We start from the raw sequence: 25,860 nt of genomic DNA, 5'->3' as shown, positions 1-25,860 counted from the left end.
TAAGTGGGAATCGAACCCGGGTCGGCGGGTTCATCGCGCAGCGCGCTAACCACTACACTACCGCTCCCCTCAATAAAGCAGAGATGTAGGTCTTGTTCCAACACACAGTCATACACACAGTCACACACACAGTCACACACACAGTCACACACACAGTCACACCAACACTTGCGTGCAATGTGCGTGCCGCCGCGTTAGTTAGCCACACGCAGAGTGCTTCCTTTCAGCCTGAACAATCCGGCATGCTGTTTCGGGAATTATTTTGTCATTCCACATCCATCTCGCGTTGTTTTGTCCTCTTTGTCCCCTCTATCCCTATACAACCCGTCCGTCAGATTATAGGAATGCAGTGCGCAATAATATAGGAGCAGCGCTACGATGAGACGATCATTGCACTCGAATACAACGTGTGCTAGGCAGCGGCTCGCAGTGAAAAGAGGGCTGACTCGCAGAGACGATGAGCACCATCCCTGGGGGGAAGGCCAACACTGGTTCGCTCCCGCAATAGGAATGTGGAATTTCCACCGCCACTGACTCAGGGCTCTAAACAGGTGATGAGCACCGCCTCAATTGTCATTCGAGAAAGAAATCGCTTTCTCTTTTTTTTCTCTCTGTGTAGTGGTAGTGCCTTACGCCGATGATCTCGACTCCGACACGCTTTGTTGACCCCTCCCCCCAACCACGCCCTTCGAGATAATCCGTTGGTCTACTCTTCCAACGCTGGCAGCACGTCTTGGAAGCACATCTCGGAGTGCCCACACTTTACTCCACCGTACACTCCCCTCCAGCAAATTCAAAAGTATGTTCAATCTCCCGTTCAATCCTCAAACTTCACCCCTCCTTCTTCAACTCCACCAGATTCCCGTTCACTACACCGTCCGTCTTTGCAACACTGCTACCCATAGACTCAGCACTGCACCACAGACTCACACTGCCCACAGACTCAGCACTGCCCATAGACTCAACACTGCACCATAGACTCAACACTGCCCATAGACCCAACACTGCACCACCGACTCAACACTGAACCACAGACTCACAATGCCCTTAGACTCAACACTCCCCATAGACTCAACACTGCCCATAGGCTGAACACTGCCTAGGGACTTAACACTGCCCCTGGACATGAAGCAGTCCTCCTCATTAACCTCCTTCCGTACCCCTCTCAAATCTCCACCTCTTTTCTATCGCCCATTCTCTTCATCTTCCCTCCCTTCGCCCTCCACTCCGTCCCGTCCCTCCCCTACCCTGCCGTGATCCCTCAGTACCCCTCCATCGCAGTCACTTATTCCTCAATCCTTGCACGGCCCCGCCATATAAATCATTCCATTCTGTGTCACCGTTTGTTTTTCAAACTATGTCAAGCGCCTTGAGTGAAGGCGCTCCATAAATACGTAAAACAAATCAGACGAGATTAGATTTGTGGGGCACCCATTCATATCCCTGTGCGGAAGGAAGACGCGAGAGGGGAAAGGAAAGAGCGTGGGAGGGCTGAGTGATGGGGAGGGGGGGGGTAAGAAACATGCCACACTGCCGCGCCTGGAGGTCGCATCGATAACCATTGCACCACCGTGACAGCACCCATTATTTGTTGGTATTTTTTGTTCAATCTTCTTCTTTGTTATATTCCTGGATGTTTTATTAATGATGCTGCTTCCCCCGGAGTGGCGAGCCTCTGGCGCCGCGTGCATGCTCACTGCGGCGCTTGCGCGCTATTAGCGAGAAGCCATCTGTTGCCGTATTCTATATCATTGTATAATATATATATTTTTTCGTATCATATTAATCACGCAGCCTCACTTGCAGCCACACGGTCCTTATTAACACAACAGTCGTCATGGAGCAAACGCAATTAGCCGCTGCTGTTATTAAAATATCTCGTGATATCAGAAGCCGAAATTCGTTACACGGTGCCGCGAGCGCGTACGTGTGCACGTATGTATGTTGAACTTCTTTCGCACCGCACGTAGCCAACCGTGCCACTCCGGAGGTGCGGGGGGGGGAAGCAGAACAAAGGCAGAGAGAGGCGACGGATGGAGGGAAGAGGCTCAGGCCACGACAACTGCTGCTGCTGCTGCTGCCAATTACCAACTACAAGCCCTCTCTGACTGATGCTGCCGATGTGTAATTGGAACGGTGAGCGCACTGGAACCTGTAATCCAGAGTGTCACCGGTTCGATTTGATCACGTGGCACGGCAGTTGAATTTTAAATCTGATCGCCCATTCCCACTCGCCCCCTCATTCCCCGCCGCCGCCCCTCGCCGGCCTCGGTCCACCCAAGGTCCACGGCCATAGCGGGTGTATACTGGATGTGGTGTGCCGGGTGTATAAACATTTATCTGCCACCAGCAGTAGACTGGAGTAGATGTATCTGTGCCTTCGCGTAGTAGCCACGGCCATAGCGGGAGGGATACTGGAAGTGGTGTGCCGCCGACTGCAGAAAATATATTTTGTATGGGTCACCGACGCAGAGAGACGCGGCTGAGAATAATCCCTGCAAAATGGCAATATACGATTTAATGAGACGAGGGCTGCTTCTCTCGTTGGACACGCTGGCTCGCTCGCTGGGTACGGCCACCATCTGAAGTGAGGATGGCAGGAGCGGTGAGTAATCTGCAGCTAATTATTCTTGCAGTGAATAAAAAAAAATGGCCCAATTATAGTTTAATTGGGCTGTGGTGGGTGCAATGGTGTTAGATGAAGAAATTCCCATTTGGAACTCTTGCGCCTAGTAAGTAGTGCATCACCTTTTGGCAAAGGATGGCCTTAGCAATGATTGTTGCAGAACTGCATTCACTTCAAAGGGCCGCTTAATCGGCACCAGGCACATATCTAGTGGTGCCCTACAGAGGAATGAGTTTCGATTTAAAGCTTTCGTGACTGCAGGGATTCATCTTCTTGGTTCTTTCGGTAAAGTCACGTAGAAGGGAAGTAATAAAATAATAAAAATAAAACATAATAAAATGAAATAATTCTCAGTGAGAATTATTTAAAATAATAAAAATAAAACATAATAAAATGAAATAATTCTCAGTGAGAATTATTTCATTTTATTATGTTTTATTTTTATTATTTTATTACTTCCCTTCTACGTGACTTTACCGAAAGAACCAAGAAGAGGAATGAGTGGCTGTCGCAAAGCCAATTCAACTGAAGTGTGCGAGTGTCGAGTTAGTAAATGGGTGAAATGTAATGATTTTGTCCGTGCAAGTATCGCTGACCAGACTGAGACCATCGGCTTCTGTATGCACGTGACAACTTGGAGTTAATCCCGGGCAGCTGAACTACGGACAGGATTCGAACCCAGGCCCTCAGCAGTGCCCGCTCAGCTCAGACCAACCCACCCCCCCCCCAGCGTCGCCCCCGACGGTCACACAGTTGAACGTCATTTTCTAAAGTCAATAGATATACCTCCATATTGCTATGGTTAGGGTTATTGTTAGCCTAAGAGGGAATGGTTTGGAATTAGTGTGAAGGGTAAGTTGAGGATACGAGGCAGAGTGCGGGGGTGGTGAGTATTGCAGTTGGCATGAAGGTATGTGGCTGAGACGGGAGCAAGATGAAGATGCCATTGTGGTCCAAATCCGTAGGCGCCACCATCGTCAGTCTCAGACACCGCGTGGCTCAAATGCCGACAACTTCTTTTAAAAAATAAGAAAACGCTGCGTAGTTATCGCCCGGCTCTCCAATAGCAATTCACGTATCGCTCCTGCCTCGAATACCCCTGTCGTTACACTCAGACTTATCTCCCTTCTCCTCCAAAGTGGTTTCTTTACCATTGCCCATCCAACAAAAACTTGGGCTGCTATAGCAATGCATCTCTTGACTCCCTTCTCACAGGCCTCTGCATTATGACACGTCGCTCTCAGCCACCCGTGATGAAACCTCATTCTCGAGTGTAGCCGTCTTTGAAGGGGATTTCCAAAGCATCTCGGCGCGGTGGCAAGATGTTCACTCCCTCGCCTCGTCTGCAGGAGGTATTGGGTTTAATGATGTGACGCCTGCTGTATATTTGCAGTTTGCATGTTTAGAGCATTTGGCTGCAATACATTGACACGTGATGAAGCCACTTTCGTTGAGTTATCATTTTCGATAGCAATGTCGCTTCTATATAGCTCAGTGGGCCTTACCTGGTAAAATAAAAATGTAAACAAATTGTAAAAAAATGAGTAGTTGTGGACATCGCTTTCAGCCACCCGTGATGGAACCTGATTCTCGAGATCAGCGGTCTTTGCAGGGATCTCCGGAGCTGGATGTTATACACACACATAAGTATGTTATACTTGTTTAGGTAATTCTCTAACACGTGGGGGGGGAGGGGGGTGGCGATGCGCTTCTCCGTGAGGATTGTGCACGGACGCTGCTGTTTCGTGACCGTGACACTGAGAGAGCGATTCTGGGGAGATTGAGAGGGAAACAAAATGGGGGGGGGGGGGGGGTAAATACGCTTAGGTTTTTTCGGTAAAGTCACGTAGGTAAAAAATAAAAAATACAAAATAAAAATGATAGAAATAATAATAGAAATAAAGCGAAACAGAAAATTCCGTGTTGGATGTCTATTGCATCTTAATGCAATCAACATCTCCGGACTCTGCACATGACATGAGTGATGGGGGCCATCCAGACGATAGAAGGCACGTTCGTTCGTGAGGAGAGGGTTAGGGCAGTCGCTTATTAGCGCCCCGCATAGGGTTTGGGTTATGGTTCGTTTTAGCGTGATGCTTTGTGCTACTGTGAGGCTCGGGGTTATGATTAGCGTTAGGGAGAGTGCTCGGCTTCTGATTAGCGTTAAATATAGGGTTGCGATGAGCGTTAAGGTTGATGCTAAGGGTTAGGGCTGTGATTAGTGTTAAGCATAATGTTCGGGTTACAGTTAATGATTAAATATATCACTGCGGTGCATCACGTGTTCACGTCGTGACATGTGTTACATATTTTTTTTGGCTGGTGAGTGAATGAATGTTCATCGTAGGTTTTAAGAAAAAACGATGGAAAGAAACCCTCACCCCCCCCCACCACCACCACCGCAATTTCTGTTCGACACAATTGCATTCGAACAGTTTACTTGTGCGATTGAGAAGGAAAAAAATAGGCACGTGCAGCAGAATCTGTCGTGCGTGCGAATTCTCGCGATCGAGAGTAGCTGTGCCTCGTTGTTAGTCGGTCGCGACCGGTGGCCCTCCGAGACCCCCTCGACTCGAGCTCGGCGTAAGTGCCCCCCCCCCGTCCCCGTCTCTCGTGGCCTCTCAACCTCGCCACCTCCTGCCCCTGCTTCCTTGCAACCTTTCACCCTCCTCGCGCCCGCAACCCCTCCGGCTCTAACGCCCATGGCCACAGGGTTAGCAATTGCTCACATCCCGTGCTCAATGCAGCACAGGGGTAGGGAATTTCGATTTAAAGCTTTCGTGACTGCAGGGATTCATCTTCTCGGTTCTTTCGGTAAAGTCACATAGAATGGGAAATAATAAAAGAATAAAAATCTAAATGAAATAAAACATAATAAAATGTTATTTTATTATGTTTTATTTTTATTACTTTATTATTTCCCTTCTACGTGACTTTACCGAAAGAACCAAGAAGAAGGGTAGGGAACATCACCGCACCTCCGATTCGCACGCTTGGCTACGTACGGTGCGAAAGAATTTCAGCATACATATACCCCAGCGGGGTCAACTCAGACCATTGCCCATCCAGGGTCGGTGAGAATCACCACCACCAGTCAAAGCGACGTCAACAAAAATTTCCCCCGGATCGTCATACGGATGATCTGACGCCCACCATAGTAATGTGGAATTTCCATTCCAAACGTATGCGTTTTTTTTTTAACGACAACGTTCCCTGCACGAGCAATGCCTAGAATAATGTTCAGAGGCGACGTCAGATCAGTCGGCCGATACTGATGAAAAATGGCTTAGAGACAAGCTCACTAATAGCTAAGCTCGGCTCGGGTTATGATTAAGGCTAGGGATGGGATTAGGGTCAGGGATAGAGCTCAGATGAGGAATGCGTGCCGGTGGCAAGAGGTTATCTGCCTCGCCTGGTGTAGAGGAAGGTCGTGGGTTCGATCCCGACCCTGACGCCTGCTGCTGTATATTTGGAGTTTGCGGTGTCTCTCTCCGTGGTCGCGTGGATTTTCCTCCGGGTCCTCTGGTTCATCCCTCCACATTTAGAATCAACGTCACGCGTTTAGAGTGTTTGGCCGCGATATATTTCCACGCGACGATAAGCCACTTCGTTGAGCTCGCATTAGTGGCCAGGTCGCTTCTGAAAAAGAGCTGCTTAGCTCAGTGGGCCTCACCTGGTAGAATTTTAAAAAAATGTTTAGTTCATGTTATAAGGGCTGGAGTTATGCAAAGGGATTTAACCATCATATACACATAGCATAAACGAAATGTTATGACTTTCAACTAAAACCCCAGCGCCGTTGTTCGCGAGCTATAACAGGAAACACAAAGTGCGGTTATCACAATCCCGTGCAACAGGAATAATAATTATAACATATATATATAAAATACATGTAACAAGGAGACGTTTCAAATACCGTGCCGCATATCCCCCCGCTTGGAATTTAGCAGCGCCGCTCGTAGCAGGAGAGTCTTGGCAAAGATGTTCGCAGCTGTCTCGAGCGAACGCGATGAGATGCGCGTCATTACTACCCGCCGTTTGGTCAAAGCTGCCACACAGAGAGCCGAAAGGGAATAGCGCCGTGGCTACGATAGGGGGCTGCCGGATGGCATCGAGTCATTTCCAGAGATATACGCTCGCAAAAAGGAGGGAGAACGGGGGGGGGTGTCGTTAGCAAAAGAGCGATGTTCAATCAAGCGAAAGGTTTTGTTGGGCCCGCTCTTTGATCTCTCCACAGCACCACATTCCAATTATTCCCGATAATCAGCGCAAGTGTCCGGCACATTCGCACGGCACTTGCGGCATTTTGCCAACTGGCTGTTACTGCTCGGCGAGTAATTACACAGCGTGTCGTCGGACTATAGGAGTCTCGTTCTCTCTCTCTCTCTCTCCACCCCCTCCGCTCTCTATTCCTTGCTCTCAGTAGCGGGTTGCCTTGTAGGGCCAATTATGCTTGGAGTGTCTTCCCTTACCGCCGCAGAATTTTAAATGCGTCATAAACTGTAATTTTTAAAAATTGTAACACGTAATTCTCATATCGCGGGAGGGATTGTTCCAGAATTATTATTTTTTCTTACGTTAACTTTTTTTCTGCTGCTGTTGCAATGGCAACCGCAGCTTTGCCCCTTAAAAAACGTTTAGACTGCTGCTGCTGCTGCTGCAATTAGCCACTGATGCATGACTCCTTAGTTGAACACTTCCACTAAACTAGCCGTATAATTCATTAGCAAACTGTACCCTGCACGGCCAAGAATACACACATGGGACCAGTCGATGGATTCATTTTTTGCCACTCACATCATCCTCTCCCCCCCCCCGCCGTTCCCCACTGCATTGGCTCAGCTCGGCAGCGCCCGTTTTGCGAAACGAATAATTCATGAACGTTCTGGTGGAGAGGAAAGCAACACGTGGATCAGAGGACGCACGGCGCGAACTTAAAGACATCGCTCGTCATCGACCGTTAAGGACGAGGAGGGTGCGCCCCGGGCAAACGCGCGTCACCGCTGGAGCGGACGACGGCCGCTGGGTCGAAACCAGGGAACGTGTCTGGCCCCAAAGGACGTCCAAAACCTTGTGGATAGAGCACTACAATCGGCTTGCGTTGCAGGTGCCCGGTGGAGATGGATCAATGGGGATTACGCATGGAAAATCATCGGCACCCCCCCCACTCACCCCCCCCCTTCCTCTCTTCCCTTAACGGAAGACGAATGCCCCAGGCTAGTCTTGCAAATGAGACTCACCTGGTGAAGTAAAGTAAACTCGAAGCTTGGTTATTATATGACGCGACCGTGAGCGGTGGTGGCGGCGGCGGATTGGAGAAACCTTCACGGAGCAGTGAAATGATCATCGCAGCGGATTTTGGCTGACCATCAAACAAAGACGGTCACCGCATCGCGCCCTTTCAGGTGCGCTTCTGCGGCCGTCTAGAACGCTCTTCCTGCCGATATCAAGAAGCCACTGGAGCTCTGCACTCTTAAATCATCATCTAGATTGCCCCCGAAAAGTATTTCCGCACCCTGCACACCACATCGAGGCCACCTCTCGCCATGGCTGTGGCTACTCGCCACGTGCCACTGGTGCGTGCAGTCTCCGAGCCACCGGAAGGGCTTCCTCTGAGAGGTGGCGCTCCGTACCCTGCTCCCTGTGACGCAGGAGTTCCCAGCGATTTGCATTTTGGTTGAACATCTGTGACAAAAAAAGATAGATTTCGATTTAAAGCTTTCGTGACTGCAGGGATTCATCTTCTTGGTTCTTCCGGTAAAGTCACGTAGAAGGGAAATAATACAATAATAATAAAAATGTATAGAACAGGTCTGTCGGGAAGACAGCGTCTGAATTCAGACGCTGTCTTCCCGTCAGACCTGTTCTTCACCTGAGGACGGCTGCTTGCGTTGTGGCCGAAACGTCGTGAGAAATATTTTATTATGTTTTATTTATATTATTTTATTTTTTCCCTTCTACGTGACTTTACCGAAAGAACCAAGAAGATTTGTAGGAGCTTTTTTCTCTCTATCTCTCTGCAGTATCAGCCGTGTCGTTTCTCGAGTCTACATTTTTCCTGGGTTTATTTTTTTGCAGTGGCAAGGCCCTAATGTTATTCATCCCTTCGCCGCACGGCCAATTTACGAATCTGCGTGCAATTGGCGACGGCGCGGCATGCAAACCTCGCCAGCCACCAGTCAGGGGGCGGCGTAACAGCGTACAGACTTTAATCGTACGCGGTTACGAGCTAATTAACACGACGTCATTCGTCATAAAAAAAAAGCTCACCGTGTATTCAGCAGGCAATATCAACACAATCCGTCGCAAACAATGTGGCCTTTAAATAAAAAAAAAACATGTATGCATAATAGACAACACATCTTGACTTAAAGCTTTCGTGACTGCAGGAATTCATATTATTGGGTCTTGCGGTAAAGTCACGTAGATAGCCGATTTTGTTATTTTATTTGAACCCATCTACGTGACTTTACCGAAAGACCCAATAATATAATAGACGACGTTCTGGGCAATGACCCTTTCTCATTGCAGAGCTTTATTACGTATCATAGCACATCATCCACTCTTTATATTTACCCATACACACATATATATAATGTACTTGTAATGCAGCGTTAAACCCTCCAGTGGCGAGTCATATCCAAGTCCATGGGCGGCGTTCTGACCTTCGGTTGTTGCGTGGCCCAAGCTGTGGAACTCTGTGGAACTCTGGAACTCTGTGGAACTCTGTGGAACTCTGGAACTCTGTGGAACTCTGGAACTCTGTGGAACTCTGTGGAACTCTGGAACTCTGTGGAACTCTGGATCTCTGTGGAACTCTGTGGAACTCTGTGGAACTCTGGAACTCTGTGGAACTCTGGAACTCTGTGGAACTCTGTGGAACTCTGGAACTCTGTGGAACTCTGGAACTCTGTGGAACTCTGTGGAACTCTGGAACTCTGTGGAACTCTGGAACTCTGTGGAACTCTGTGGAACTCTTTGGAACTCTGGAACTCTATGGAACTCTGTGGAACTCTCGAACTCTGTGGAACTCCGTGGAACTTTCTGTCGAACGCCCTCGGAAAATGCCGTTGCGTTGGGTCCTTCAAGTCCCGCCAAGGCGAATCACTCATCTTTCAGAGGGCGTTTAACATTCGTAACCAGACCGCTTCGTGCCGACATTGTCATTGATGTAGAGCGCCTTGGTTCTGTTGTCCTTCCTCCCCCCCCCCACACCTCCGATTGGCACGGTTGGCTACGTACGGTGCGAAAGAAATTCTACATAAATACACACTCCACTATATATTACACTACGCACACTCCGTTATAAACACGATACTATACACTATAATACACTACACTATAAACTACACTACGATACACTCCACTACTGTACACTACACCACTTTACTCAATTGAAAACTCATTTATTTAGAAATGTTTTTTGAGTTTAGTTTGTTTGTCAACGTTTGCTCAACGTACGCGTGCATGTAATGTACGCTGTAATGATCGTTATTATGCCTGAACCAGTCGTGACAGCCCGCCCTTCAGCGGCCCTCACAGACCACCGTGAGGAAGTATGACCAACAATAACAATAACAACAACAATAACAACAACAATAACAACAACAATAACAACAACAATAACAACAACAATAAAAACAACAACAATAACAACAATAACAACAATAACAACAATAATAAAAACAACAACAACAATAACAACAACAATAACAACAATAATAACAACAACAATAACAACAATAACAACAACAATAACAACAACAATAAAAACAACAACAATAAAAACAACAACAATAACAACAACAATAACAACAACAATAACAACAATAATAACAACAATAATAATAACAACAACAACAACAACAATAACAACAACAATAGCAACAACAATAACACCAACAACAATAACAACAACAACTCCCTGGGGCCACGCGGCATGTGGAGGCATTCGACTAGCGGCAGATCGGAAAACGTTTCAGTGCAGTGTTTTTTCATTTTAACTTTTTTTACTTTCAACAAATGAAACAAAACTGCATCGGCAGCATTGCAGCAGTGTTCATAATAGTATCTGTTTCTCGATACGAGCCCAGCTTTTTCACGCAACACGCGGCATAACGACACTCCGGCGGATGACTTTACAAGAACAGGCGCCCCATAGACTGGGCGATACGTCACCCGAATTAGCGAGCTGAACAGCTCTAATGGACGAGCGCCACGCGTTCAGCATCGCACCAGCTCCTTATATGCTTAGGGGACGAACAAAAAAAAGACCTTCACGACGCAAGACTGGGAGCGTAGCAAGACGAAATCTCGTCATCTCTCTCCACTCATTCCCCGTTGCTGGACCATTTGTTATTCCACGGTTAACTTCTCCGCTCCGCACTTAGCTCATCCTCGAACGTGTGTGGGTGCGGACATGGGTGGGACATTGAAGTACAGCACAGCAATTGGCTACACGACTGGATCTATAGAACTGCAAGCCAAAACACTGTAGGATTTGCATTATGACAGCGCATGCATAGCGCCCCAATGCATTGAGATTTAACGCAGCACCCGACTGTAAAGCAACTCTCCCCGTGATTAATTCACACAATAGGGACACGTCTACCAGGATTCCACTATCACGGCGCAGTCGGGGCTTTAATATTAAATCCCTGACAATGGCCGTGGCGGACATCTTGACAGCACAATGCTGACCGACGCATTAACAACGCTCATCTGTGCGAGCGAGCAAAACTAATTCCATAACCCTGGCAGCCTCGATTGTTTTTGCATAAACACGTGCTGAAACTTAAAAAAAAGAAATATTCCCCATTAATTGTGAATTCTGTTTTAGATGACACGTTGACGGAATGCGTCCGTGCCAAGTGAGGTGCTTAAGGGATTAATCGTATTGGGGACGCTGCCCTGGCTGAAATGATCGGTGCAGATCACTGGAATGGTATTCCAGAGGTCACGGGTTTGATCTTCAATGATGCAAGTTTCTCACCCCCCCCCCGCCGCCACCAGACCCCCCCCCCCTCCTCCCCCGCCTCTGTCCACACAACAGTCTAAATGTGCACCCCGCAATTTAGTTGATTGGCAGGTCGCCGGCGTGGAGGAGACCACGATGCGTGGTCGGCGTGGGGGCGGAGGTGAAAGTCTCCTCCGGAGCTCCCTCTGCGCTCGAGCTCCGTCTGGTGGAAGATTCTTCTGCCGGCAGTGATGTAAGCAAGCAATTGAAGGGCTGCACCTTAGCTCTCTTTGTTTTTTTAACGAATCTCACCGGGTAGGCGGAGTGGTGGCACGACGGTTAGCGCATCGCGCCAATGATTTCTCTCCATCATCAGCCACCCCTGTTGGATCTCATTGGCCCGTTGCCGCCGTCCTCTTGCGCTCTAGACCCTCGATCGCGTGGTGACACGAGGAGTGAGTAGACGTGGCTCACGGCATTGGAGCTGCAGCAGTGGCGCTGAGGGTAGCGCCGTGTGGCGATGAACTCAAAGCGCTGAGTTCGAATCCTGCCCACGGGAAACTGAATTAGCGTCTGATGAACCCCCACTCCTTCATCTGTCCACACAATGTGTAATTTACCAGTGTGGACAAAACAGTAAAAACAACCCACCACACATACGGAAGAGGGGGGGGGGGTGTAACACTCAGAACTCCGCACAGATTAATTTCATCCTCTTAATGTACCGCCATATTTCGTCCACCTGGCAGTCCAGCATGAGTTGGAGTTTTAAGAATCTCTGCGTGATCCACGAACTCTTCTCTGCCAAGCAAGCACTATGCTATTCGCATCGTATGTCCTTTAGACGAAGACGAAAATAACAACATGAATGTGCTCTTAATTGCCCGTCCTAATTGCCCAAAGGGATGCTGCGCACTCAATTAATCGCTTTGTAAAGATGTCCCACGCACGCAAAAACAGCGCCCTCTTTTGAATGTGCATTTGATTAGCCTCTCAGTGGCACGCGTTGGAGCTCATAGCCAAAGGCACAGCCCTGCAATCGCCTGCTCACGCCTCTGCTGGCAGAAGGGGCTCCACGAGAGGGAGCTCCAGAGAGCCCCTCTAGAGGTGAAGTACTCTGTTCTTAGGTTTTTTCGGTAAAGTGACGTAGGTAAAAATGTAAAATTAATAAAAGTAAAATAAAAAATAAAATAAACATCACGACGTTTCGGAGGCAACACAAGCTTCCGTCTTCAGGTGGAACAGTCACAACACGATAGCCGTATCAAGTGAGAGAAATTCCAAGAAACCCCGTATTTTTATATATACTGGTTGAGGGTGGGAGGACAACAACATATGAACCTAAGAATATGAATCCTTGCAGTCACGAAAGCTTCAAATCTAGAATGAAGTACTCTGTATTGATTGCTGCTGACGACGACGATGAAGCCATTGCCAGCGTGGCTTAGAGTTTCTCAATGCTGTGTTCATCAATGCGTCTCCATACTCACCTCTGGGTCTCTCTGTCATGGACCTTGTGGGTCTCTGTTAGTCTCTGGGTCTCTGAGAGTTGATGGGTCTCTGTGCGTCTGAGTTTCTGTGCGAGTTTATGAATCTGTATATTTTATGGGAACTCGAGATGGTGTAAATATATTCTACACTTGCCTACAATTAGCCTCGAAGTGGCGAGTCGATGTAAGCCGTTGGGTCTCGATGCGAGTCTTCGGCTCTCCATGAGAGTTTGTGCCCCTATGAGAGGCTGTGCGCACTAAATAAGTCGATGGGTCTCGGGGTTTGACGCTCTGCTTCTGGGTGTGTCTGTAATAGATCTACACGTGAGCGTAGTGGGGGGGGGAGGCTCTCTTTGAGAACGTGCTGATGTTTTAAAGCCACTGCGAGCGTAATCCCGTTCTTCAATCTGACCTGAGCCCAGAAAAGCCGACGCGAGGCGTCTCTCCTCTGCTCCACCTGGAATGCTCCCTTGAAGTCACGTGCTATGAAGTAGGGTCATTGATTGAAACGTCGCCTCGTATCCCCCCACCCTCCCCCCGATTAAGGCAATGCTGTTGACGAATGTGTTGAGTTATTTGGCTTGTAGTATGCATATCATCGCCGTTAGGCACTGCCACTCGAGTACAACGCACACCCATCATTGATAATCCTCAATGAATGTACCCCCTCTATTGCTATAACCCCGGGCATGACAAGGCGGGGGGTGGTTTGTGGCTGGCTGGATGCCTAAATAATTCCCGGAACAGCGTTCAGGACTGTTCGTGTTGAAATTGAACGCCGGTTACATCCGCAGTGCGTGTTCGATACATGACTCGCGACCTCTGCGATGCGGGCATTGCGCGTGTGTCTGTTGAACTTCTTTCTCGCCGTACGCTCGATATCCAGTAACGGATGGGGGAAATGTTTCTGGCCGGGTGCGGTTTTCTGCCGCCAACATCGCGAATGGTAAGTGGATCGTTAAGGCGAGCCGCAACGTGGCGCTGATGATTGCTATTTTCGTACGCCGCCCTGGAGTGAATTTGATAAATATTTAAACGGAGCGCGGACGAGGAAAAGACGCCGGAGCGGATGTCTGCCGACGCCACGGGGAAATGAACGTGAGATGGTCTCGCGTTCATTTCTCGCGACGGCTTTCGAGAGAGGCCCTTCTCGCGACGGCTTTCGAGAGAGGCCCTTCACCCAGCAGCGTGCAGATCGTGCCTCGCGGCGCTGGAAGAGACTGGCGCAAGCTCTCGTTGCCAGGGTGGTTGTCGCTGAAGGAGACCTGCGCGGGTCTCGTTTTTCGAGCCGTGACTGAACCCCAACGAACTAAATTATTTACTTAAAAACCCAAACTTTTTTTTTTATTGACCAGGTAAGGGCCGCTGAGCTACGTAGCTGTTTTTCAGAAGCGATCCGGCCACAAATGATAGCTCAACGAAGTGGCTTATCACGTGGGAATGTATAGCAGCCAGATACTCTAAACGCACGTTGATTCTAAATGTGGAGGGGAAAAAACCGGAGGATCCGGAGAACAATCTACGTGGCCACGGAGAGAGAAAGACACCGCAAACGCCACATATGCTACAGGCGTCAGGGTCGGGATCGATCCCACGACCTTCTGCATACCAGGCGAGGTAGTTAACATCTCCTCACCGTGGCGCCACCTGAACCATCAACACGGTTCAGCACCCCACGTCTTATAACGAGAGCCGAGCCGCTCTAGTTAGCCCCCCAAACCAAACTCGACCCGACCCGACCCCACAGACTAAACATGACAGCATCGCGGACATTGTGCGAGAGCCGGGGTAGTATGGTGCCCCGGGGTACCGCCATTTCTTAACACGTGCTTTCTGTGATGAGTGCGTTTGTCCTTGCACCGGACTTCCCATTAGCGCGGTTGGCTACGTACGGTGCGAAGGAGGTTCTACACCCCCAACACCACCCCTCCCCTAATCAAGACCCGTTACACAAAACTACAGTGTCTCTCTTTGTTACCGCATCGGAGTCGGGGAAGGTGCAGGGGAGGAGGGGAGTGGAGGGGGGTCACAGTTTAGCCACGGAGCGACGAGGGGCCAGGCTCCGAGGTGATGGATCAGAGTGTCCCAGCGATCTCCGCGCGTGCCACGGGTGTCGCCGCTGCTGCTGGAATGATCATGCGGTGGTTCTCAAGTGGGGGGCACGCGGAACCCTGGGGATGGTAACGTGGCAATGTCCCAGGGGGGTCACGTAAGGTTATTTGTAAATGTCTTCTTGGTTCTTTCGATAAAGTCACGTAGAATGGAAATAATGAAATAATAAAAATTAAACAGAATAAAATAATTCTGAGAATTATTTTATTATGTTTTATTTTATTTGTATTTTTTTATTATGTTTTATTTTTATTATTTTATTATTTCCATTCTACGTGACTTTGCCGAAAGAACCAAGAAGATGAATCCCTGCAGTCACGAAAGCTTTAAATCGATATTTGTAAATGTATTAAATTATATATAGTACGTGAGAGTCGTCGGTGAACAGTGGTGAAATAATCTGCCAATATAAAATAACGACGATAACATTTTAACCAAGACGATAATTGAATTTGTTTTTACTTGCTTGCAGTTACTTAGCTAGTTAGGGTCACTCACAAAATTGACAATTGGTTAAAAATATATACCTTCATTGTTCGTACGTTTATTTCTCGGAACCATGGTTGGGTCAGGCAAGGGGGTTGAAACAAAATTCAACAAGGGGAGTAAACACAGTAGCCACAAACAAAGGAGGTATGAGAACCAATGAATGCGCACGTGCGTGCCGCCCGTGTCTGCTGGCACGGCACGGGTCTCCTGGCTCGGCACGGGTCTACTGGCACGGCACGCGTCTGCTGGCACGGCACGCGTCTCCTGGCACGGCACGCATCTGCTGGCACGGCACGCGTCTGCTGGCACGGCAAGCGTCTCCTAGCACGGCACGCGTCTGCTGGCACGGTACGGGTCTCCTGGCACGGCACGGGTCTGCTGGCACGGTACGGGTCTCCTAGCACGGTACGCGTCTGCTGGCACGGCACACGTCTGCTGACACGGCACGGGTCTCCTGGCACGGCACGGGTCTCCTGGCACGGCACGCGTGCCACCCCGGTGTGGAGACAACACAACTGTTGCCGCTCTCGCTAAAGTGACCGCACAATCCCCATGAAGTCTCTCGTGTTCCCAGCAGGTGGCGTGACTCCACAGATGTGATGTTGTTGTTGTTGTTCCGTTGTCGTTGCAACCACAGCTGATTGTGTTTGGTTTGTGCAGGTAGTGTTATGTGTTCGTATGTACCGTGTGTGTTGAACTTCTTTCGCAACATACGCAGCCATCCGTGCTAATCCGATGTGTTTTGTTGTAGAGGTGGTGTGTGTGTGTGTTTGGTTGTAGTGTATGTGAAATACATCGACTGATATATACAGGAGGTCGTGGGTTCGATCCCGAATCTGACGCTTGTATATTTGGAGTTTGCGTGTCTCTCTCCTCGTGGTCGCGTGGATATTTTCCGGGTTTTCCCCTCTACATTTAGAATCAACATCACGTGTTTAGAGTATTTCGCTGCTGCTGCTCTACATTGCCACACTAGACGCCACTTCGTTGGGCGATAATCTGTTCATTGGTGCTGCTCGCTAACAGCACTTACCCCAGCAGTCTGTCGAGACTAAACGGGGGATCTTTGTCTTTGCTTATGAGTGTATTGAGTGCGTGAGTCTAACGCTGTGTGAGTGTCGAAGTTTGTTGAGTGTTAAAGTTCATGGACACAGCATGACTGCGCGTGTATCCGCGCGTTATCACGCCGCAAATAGCTGGTCACCTGTTGCGCGTGTGTGTGTGTGCTAGGCAGTCGAGTGTATATTGGCGCAGTATTTGCATTACCTAGTTAAATAAGATAAATAGCTGAGTTCAGTTGTATCGGTGGCGAGTTAACCCTGAACCAGTCTTGTGACCGTGGCCCAACCCCCGCCACCCAGGGCAATGATCAGCTTGGTCGGAGACCCCGTGACCTTGGAGCCACGTGGTCAGCAAAGGCAGTCTCGCGGCCTTTCCAAAGAATCGTCGTCATCATCGGCAACGTTCACTCCACTGCTGAATGAAGGCCTCGCCTGAGCCAGCTCAGCCTCTCGCGATTCCTGCGACGCACCAATCCGCAGAGCGGCGGCCACAGCGAGCAGGCGTCAGCAACTCCGTCCGTTTCTCCGACGCGTTTCAATTCCTCACCTTTATGTTTCCTTTCCTCGGATTAAAAGTCGGCCACTTTGTGAACAATTTCACTGGATGCATCCCCTCCTCTCGCCGTGTCGCTCACGGGGAAATGGAGGGGGGGCATCGTTGTTCAGCGTCAGTGAGTGAACGTTCTGAGATGGTCGGAGTCACACTGGCGGGTACATTGTCACACGCGTGCCGCGCGCGTGCCGAGATTTGACGCTTTGACGGAGCCTCCGATGAGCCGCGATCCACGGCGACAGCCCCACAAATGCAGAGAATTTAGCCGCGGGGCCGCTCGAAGAACCTTCACATTAAACCTGCAAATTTTAGTAATAGGTTTTTACCCTTTCAACTGGTACAAAAACTGCCACCTTTATACAAGGCATCATGTTTGCAATAACCACAACACAAGCAGTCAAAATGCAAACAAAAAGAAACAACTCTGATGATGATAATGATATGCACTGTCCTTGAAGTTGATTGGTCCACACCCGAGACAGCTTTTCTTAGAGCCTAGTCTCCATTGGTGTTGGACCAGATGACGCCTATTACTATATTTTGCCACTGGTAAAGGAGATGTCTCATAGTGTACCTGCAACTTTGTTAAGCATAACGATCAATTCCAAACTCGGTCCACCTAAACTTTAAGCAAACGTTGGCGTGCGTCTTATTAACATGTAGACGTGTGTGTGTGTCCTCATGCGATGTAACGTTGTATTGACACCGGGCAAATGTTTGTGGCGCGGATTACTTTCGAAGGCTCTTATAATGCGTAGAATACGGTAGTTCATGCAGTAGCCATTCGATGCAGTTAATATATGTGTGCACATACGTTCAGCGTAAAAGAAGCGCTAGACTTATATTTATCATTAAATTGATCCAGGAAAGCCTCATTGAGTCTGACGACTTATGTTGTATGTATGTCGTGTATGCTGAACTTCTTTCGCGCCGTACGTAGCCAACCGTGATATTCGGAGGTTACGGGGGAAGGACAATAAGTGAAACACAAAACGAAATTCTAAAGAAATTAGTTTTCAATTTAGAGAATCGTGGCACATTGGGATTAATAGACAATTCCATTTTTGTTTGGAAACTGCACAACATGACCAAAGCATCCGGAATGCGCCCCATGTCGCCTCGATCTGGGAAGCCAAGCAGACTTTGAGCCTGGATAGTGCTTGGATGGGCGATCATCACGTACGGCCACGTTGATTCGTTTGACGACCACTTCTACGGGAACGCATCTTGTAATCCAGTGCTATATCAGAATCAAAGTTTGTATTTATACTGGAGGAATGCGATGAGCTACAAATCTCTTGCTAACAGATGTCCAGTAGTTAACAATCTACACGTTCGCCTAGAACACCACGTGGCCTTACAATGAAACGCATAATGGGCAACGTTTCGGGAATTGGACCTTCACCTTTTTATACGGGCTACAAAGCACGCATTGTCCGAAATGTAGCCTTTCATATATGTTTACATTATTTGGCCATTCACCCACACACAGAGTTAGCGTCGAGTGTGTGTGTGTGTTTGTTATTGTGCTTGTGCGCCACTGCCAACGCGATAGTTACAGCAGCAGCAGCAGCGCCATCACCAGATGATTTGTTTAGCTTCATTGGCCCGGAGATCGTTCAAGAGTCGCCCACCCCAAACGTGATCTCATGGCGCTACCCAGCGTGCGATATGTGAACAGCACCAGCAGGAACCCACGTCGCCAACACTCCGCAAGGGAGGGCTTCTCAACAGACGTTCTTTGCGACCCACCACAGTACCTCTATGAAATTCATCCCCCACTCCTCCGATAAGCGCGGTTGGCCATGTACGGTGCGAAAGAAAGTTCAACATACATGCATAAACACCACTGCATAGTCTGCCCTCCTTCAACGGCGGAGGCGGAAAATGCAAAACGACTTCGAACTCTCTTCTGAAGCCTTCTCGTCGTCGCCAGAAACGCCTCGACACCGGCATATCGTTCCTGAACATATTAGCCTCAGTCAGTCAACCCATGGCACCTGGGTCTGCCCCAGTGACCCTCCAGCCAGGAGCGAGCCTTGCACACTTTACGTGGCCTCAAAGTGCACCTAGCCTGGCACAAGCGCCGTGGTGACATCACCGCCACTTCGTGGCACCAGTTCACAACCTACGCTCCTCCGTATAACGAGTTTTTTTGGGGTGGGGGGGGGCGTGTTAGATCGCGTAAATATATAAATATGTAAATGTTGTGTCGTTACCCCACCACCACCCGACGCAGCCAATTAGTAAGGTTTGTCACGTAAACAAAACGTGGCAATTAGTTACTGGTCGCGAAAGCCTCCGTGTTAAAGCGACGCTCCTCCGATCCCTGGCATGCCCTGCATCCCGTGGAGGCGTTTTCAGACTGTGTTTGAGAATGTTTGTTTCTACTGCGGGAGGAATCCGATGAGCTAGAAAGCTTTTGTTTCACAGATGTCCAGTCGGGGCGTGTAAGAATGTTACAACAACAAACAACAACAACAACAACGCCACAAAAAAACACGTCAGGAGTGCAAAGTACAAGAACACATTCCTGCTGCGGAGGGAGCTGGTAGGAACGTTGGGTTGCTCGGTCAATGGCCAGGGTCAACGGCGGCGTGGTGTATTCCGCAAATATGCCCGACTGTGAGGCCGGGCACAAGCCGGCGTGAGTAGGTTAAACGCAGTGCCGGCCCGAGCCTCTTGGGGGCCCTAAGCAGAATTTGATTTGGGGGCCCCCCTCCCACCACGCAGACTCATCTGTGCTAGAAGATTATTGACACAAATGTCACACTATAATGTTATAGCGAATATTATAAACGAATACAGTGAGGTTATGTATTAATAAAAAATAAAAACAACACTTAAAATACTTCACTCTTTTATTAAAACTTCTGAATACAAACGGTCACAAAAAACATATTAAATAAATTATTTGCAAATGTGCATTAAATGTGCAATCTTTTAAATAAAACCAAAATAGACAAACATTAATCTAATCAAAAATAGAATGTTACAAAAAAAAAGATACTTAAATAATGAAAGCAAACATAAGAACAGCAAGGGTTCAACAATGTCAACTGTACAACAATGACCTCAAAATCGTTCCTTCCTAGCTTTTCTGGAGGCAAAGTCACTAATGACATCATTGTATGGTATTGCTTGGCCAACTTTGTTATTAATACTAATGACTGCAAGTCCACTTAGTCTTTCCTGGGCCATTGATGATCTCAAATATGTTTTTATCAATTTGAGCTTGGAAAAGCTCCTCTCTGCTGAGGCAACTGACACAGGCAGAGTGCAGGCTATCCTGAGAGCTACCCAAAGATTTGGGTAAAGCTCACACATCTCATTTTGTGAGAGGTATGTGAGAAGCTCAAAGGCAGTCATCATAGTTTGGGGAAGTTCAGGAAGACTCTCTATCTCTACTGCCAGTGCGCTACCATCAATATCAGCCTCCTCTCCACAAGAGAGTTTTTCCCCAAGAAGCTCACATTGTTCCCTCCGGACCTTTTGATCTAGCTCCCTAAAATTGAGCAGCACTCCAAAGTTCTCTTTAACCTCACTTAGAGACTTAAATCTATCCTCCAATGACAGAATACTACGGTCCACTACAGCATTAAAAAATGACACTTCCAGCCTCTTCATAGCGTCCACTATCGGCTCATCTGCAGCCTCATAGGCAAAGTGCCTTTTTGTAGAACGCAATCGCTTCTCTTTCAGCACTGCTTCTGTGTTCATCCGCTCACAAATTTCTTTAGCAGATGTCTGTGCATCACAGAAGCCTGTTTTTCGGTAACTGATAAGTTCGCCTTTGTTCTTTTTTACAAGGTTAACCGCTACATCAAGCTGCATGTTGGTTGACTGTAGAAGCTTGCTCGTGATGTTAATTTTAGACAAAATGTCACACCAGACAACACAACAAATCTGAAACCTAAATGAACCTATCTCTTCCGCAAGGGAGTTGGCTTCAACAGCCACTACAGGGTCAGTCGCTTTACTTCTCAGTTCTAGCAGGGCTTCCCTCACCTTCTCTGACTGGTAGCGCAAAGCTTCAATACTTTTTATCCGGCTTTCCCAGCGTGTCTCACTCCAGGACTTGAGGGTGATGTCAACAAACTTCCGTAAGATGGCCCACCTTTGAGTGGACCCAGCGAACAAATTGTACAGCTTCTCCATATTCATATTCTATTGGCAAATGAGGCATAATTGCAGTATGGTGAAAAATTAACATGGTGATCTACTGCAGCCTATAAATATGAGGATAGCACTGCTACATCAGTTGCCACCATATTAATAAAATTGAAGTCTATTTTCATTACAGAAGTCTCCCCACCTAACATGGCTTTGGTATATTTTCTCATAAAGATCAATACCATCGCTTGCCAAAGATCTTAAAGCAGAGACCGCACGTGCTTTGCCTATGAAGCTGGAATATTCACTTCAACACAAACAGCAATGCTAGCTAAGCTTGTCATCGCTGTTTTCTCCAACTTAAACCGATATCTATCAACGTGAAATACACACCTACTACCTAGATAAATGTATATTAATAACATTTCACTGTTGTGGCGGGGATTTAGCTCTGGTGCGTTATATTACCACTTTTATGGCTTATAAAAAATATCATGAGTCATGACTAGCTAGCTGCTTCCTCAAGTGACGTGAGCACAATTTGTGCTGCTGCTGCACAAAACATACTGTAAATAATAATGCAAACATACCTTTATCTCGCTCTTTTTTCTCCTCCTCGGTCCTTTTCTTTTTTCTTTTTTCGGCACCAGAGGGATACGTCCTTTTTTGTGACATGGCTTAGGCGTATTTATTATCGTGACGTACAATTGCGCGCACCTGCCCGCGCCCGCGCCCGCGCCCACGCGAATTGTCAATGAGCCGTGACATCCGTGAGCCGTGACAAAGCAGCAGTTGTCGACAGAATTTTCTTGTCTTGAATCATTTATTCATTCATTCATTAATTCATTTATATCACTTGTTTAAGTTATTTAATTGTAAAAAAAAAACGATTCGGGGGCCCCCTGGTGGCCAGGGGGCCCCAAGCAGCCGCTTAGTTCGCTTATGCCTCGGGCCGGCCCTGGTTAAACGTTGAGTTTTATAAGGGCACCATGGGGTGACCAGCCTCTCCCCACCCAGCCCCACCCCTCCCACCCCCCACCCAGCTCCTCCCTCCACATCCAGCCCCTCCCTCCCCACCCAGCCCCTTCCTCCACGACGGACGGACGGACACAATAATCCCCCGTGGGCTGGTGTAACCAGGAGGTTCCTACCAGTAAAAGGTAAACATATCACCCAAACGCATACAAACCATCCCCATCCTACGAGGCAAACTCTCAGGGCGCACATTCCACGCCGTGGCTCTCCGCCGTTGCGTGCGCCCCCTCTCCGCAGCATCCGCGACTCGGTCTCTGCTCATACATTCAAGGCATGGCCTCAAAACTCATCTTTTTTCTCTGTTGCTTCCCCACTCCCCTCCCATTGCACACCCCCCCCCCCCCACCATGTGTGTTACTGCCCCTACCTACACGTGTACATGTTGAACTTCTAACGTATCTCTCTCGTTCACACGCTGGAGCACGCATACCACACACATGTCGGTGATGTGCACGTCTTCTTCGAACGCTGGGGAGCCGGAAAAGCCCCTCTCTGCACCAGCGTGGACGGCACCCTCGTGTTCACCTTCTGAAGCGCTCGCTCGTCACCGTGGCGTGCGCGATGACCACCACCACCACCACGTGACTTTTCTTTTGTGTTGTGCGCGGTGCTTTTAGCGCCACAGCGCGTGGATTTGTAGCGTTTATTTTCTTTTGTTTGCTGGTGACTTTGTGTATTTCATATTGAAATCGCCTCCAGTGCTTTTGCTGCTGGCGGCAATAAAAGTTATTTAAAAGTCAAAAAGTCTCGTTCACACGGCCCGGACTGCCTCTCGCGTGGCCATTATTCTGCTGCGTAATTGTTCAGCGCTTCGTGATGTCTTCATTCATGTTACCTGCGAGGTGCCTCGTAGGACTGCCCGTTGTTGTTAACACCACCACAGTGTTTCGAAAACGGCCCCGCAAACGATAATTATCCGTCACTGCAAGCGTCTTATCGGGAACTTTTTCGACCAATATCATTACAGTGCCATCAGTCGCATCTGTCACTGGTGGTGTCGCGATGAGTGGCTATTTAGACTCGATCGCTTGTTCGCGTTATTGCTGGACACCGACGATTGCGTGCCTTCACCCGTGCTCCGCCAAAGCGATATCTATTCATCTATAGATATATATATTTTAAAGTCTTATTTGACCCTAGGAAAGGAAAGCTTCACCATGCCTCGTCTGTTTGAAGTAAACCAACACTTTACTCGCCGATGCTGCTGCCTCTGATGTGTTGGCAGTGGTGCAAAAGCACGAATAACCACAATAACAACAACAATAACAACAATAACAATAACAACAACAATAACAACACAACACGCATTCGTCAAATAACAATGCCTCGAAAGGGTGGGAGAGAAAGAAAAAACACCTACTATTTAACAGGCGACGTTTCGGGCAATGGCCCTCCTTAATAGCTCCCATTTATTTTAAATGTGCATATCGTCACACGACTAGTGTGTTCGCTATTGCGTCAGCCTGTAGGCCTCACTGGGCAGGCAGCCTGATGATATAGGCATTGTATGTGTGACATGTTTGGAATTGACTGTGGGTGGGTGGGTGTGCGCACGTGCGTGCGCGCGCGTGTGTGTGCGTGTGTGTGTGCGTGTGCGCGCGCGTGTGTGTGTGTGCGTGTGTGTGTGTGTGCGTGTGTGTGCGTGTGTGTGTGTGCTTCGTTCTGCGTGACCCAACAGCCCCGAAAAGTGAACAGAAATAGCCTCGAGCGGAGTCCTGTCCATTTCAACTTCGACAATTCGCCAAGTTCACAGCCGCGCTTAGCCAAGTTTTGACCTCCGATGTATACCGCGCCACGTGTTGTTGTTTTTGTTGTTTCTGGCGGCGCTTTAACCGACTTTTGTTCTTGAGGATCGCTTAATTGTGAACCACCTCTACACACGTCGATCGAGATCTTAACTCCCTCGCCTGGTATGCGGGAGGATCGTTGGTTCGATCCCTACCCCCTGACGCCTGCTGCTGTATACTTGGAGTGTGCGTGTCTCTCTCCCTGTGGTCGCGTGGATTTTTCTCCGGGTCCTCCGGTTTTTGCCTCCACGTTTAGAATCAACATCACTTCTAGATGCGAAGCTTTCGTGACTGCAAGGATTCATACTCTTAGTTATTTCGGTAAAGTCAAGTAGGTAAAATTAATAAAAAATAAAACAATAAAAATCACGACGTTTCGGAGGCAACACAAGCTTCCGTCAACATCACGCTGTGAAGTATTTGGCTGCTAGAAATGTCCACACGTGATAAGCCACTTCGTTGAGCTATCATTTGTGGCCAGGTCGCTTCTGATAAAGAGCTATAGGATGTCGCTGTCTGGGCCTTACCTGGTAAAATAAAAATGGTTGATAGGTGCTCGCTAACAGCACTTGCCTAAGTATATACGGGGGAATGTGTGTCTTTGTGTATGAGTGCATGAGTGTAATGTGTGAATGTCTAAGTTTCATGAGTGTTAAAGCTCACCTGCAGACAGCATCACAGCGCGTGTATCTGCGGGATATCACGCAGTCAAATGCTGGTCACCTGTTGCGCGTGTGTGTTGTGTGCTATTTGTTAAATGTTTAGTCTGGTGGAGCGGTGGCGCAGTGCTTAGCGCGCTGCGCTTTGTACTCGGCGACCTGGCTTTGGTGTTACGGCCACGGATAACATCAGTGGCGAGTGATATCTGGACTTAACCGGGGCTGGGGCTTCTCGTCCCAAATTCTCTAACCCGCACTGACCAGCGTGGTGAAGTATGGTTGAACAACCTTCCTTGACCGATGGAGAATGAGGGATATTTCAGCTCGCAGTGTATGGGTACAGATGTGAACAGTATTACCGCATTCTCCGTAGTATAAGACGACGTGGAGAGTAAGACGCACCACAAACTTGTTCCCGGTGTCAATACAGTTCCGCGAATCTGGACACACACACACCTACCGGATAATACGACGCATCCTTAAATTTACCTCTGAAACACAGTGGAGAAAGTGCGTCTTTTAATCCGAACAAGGCGGTAATATTTTGTATTACGCCACGAGACATCCGCCATTTGGTTTGTTTTTACAAACATAATGTCAACGTAATTTTCCGATTGGCTCAGTATTTGCATCACTGAGAAGATGCTATCTTTAATGTTACTATTTTTGGAGATGCGTACCCTATGAGAACTATATCAAGTCCCATGCATTATCTGTCTGCGTGTCTGTGTGTGTGTGTGTCTCCATGTCGGTCCTGGGTCTCCCCTAGGTCGACTCAACCTCAAGTGAGTACCTGCTGCATTGTGTAAACATCGCCGCTGGAGAGACAAAGGCGGCCGGGGGTGGTGCTGGCAACCTACGCCCTCGCGTGCCGTGCCGGCCTTCATAAGTGCTCGCTAAAAGCACTTGCCCCTACAGTCTAAGGCTACAGTGCCGGCCCGAGCCTCTTGGGGGCCCTAAGCAGAATTTGATTTGGGGG

This window comes from Lampetra fluviatilis, chromosome 26 (assembly GCF_964198595.1).
Source record: "Lampetra fluviatilis chromosome 26, kcLamFluv1.1, whole genome shotgun sequence".
Lineage (NCBI taxonomy): Eukaryota > Metazoa > Chordata > Hyperoartia > Petromyzontiformes > Petromyzontidae > Lampetra > Lampetra fluviatilis.
The sequence above is the reverse complement of the archived record's forward strand: the minus strand, read 5'-3'. Positions refer to the sequence as shown.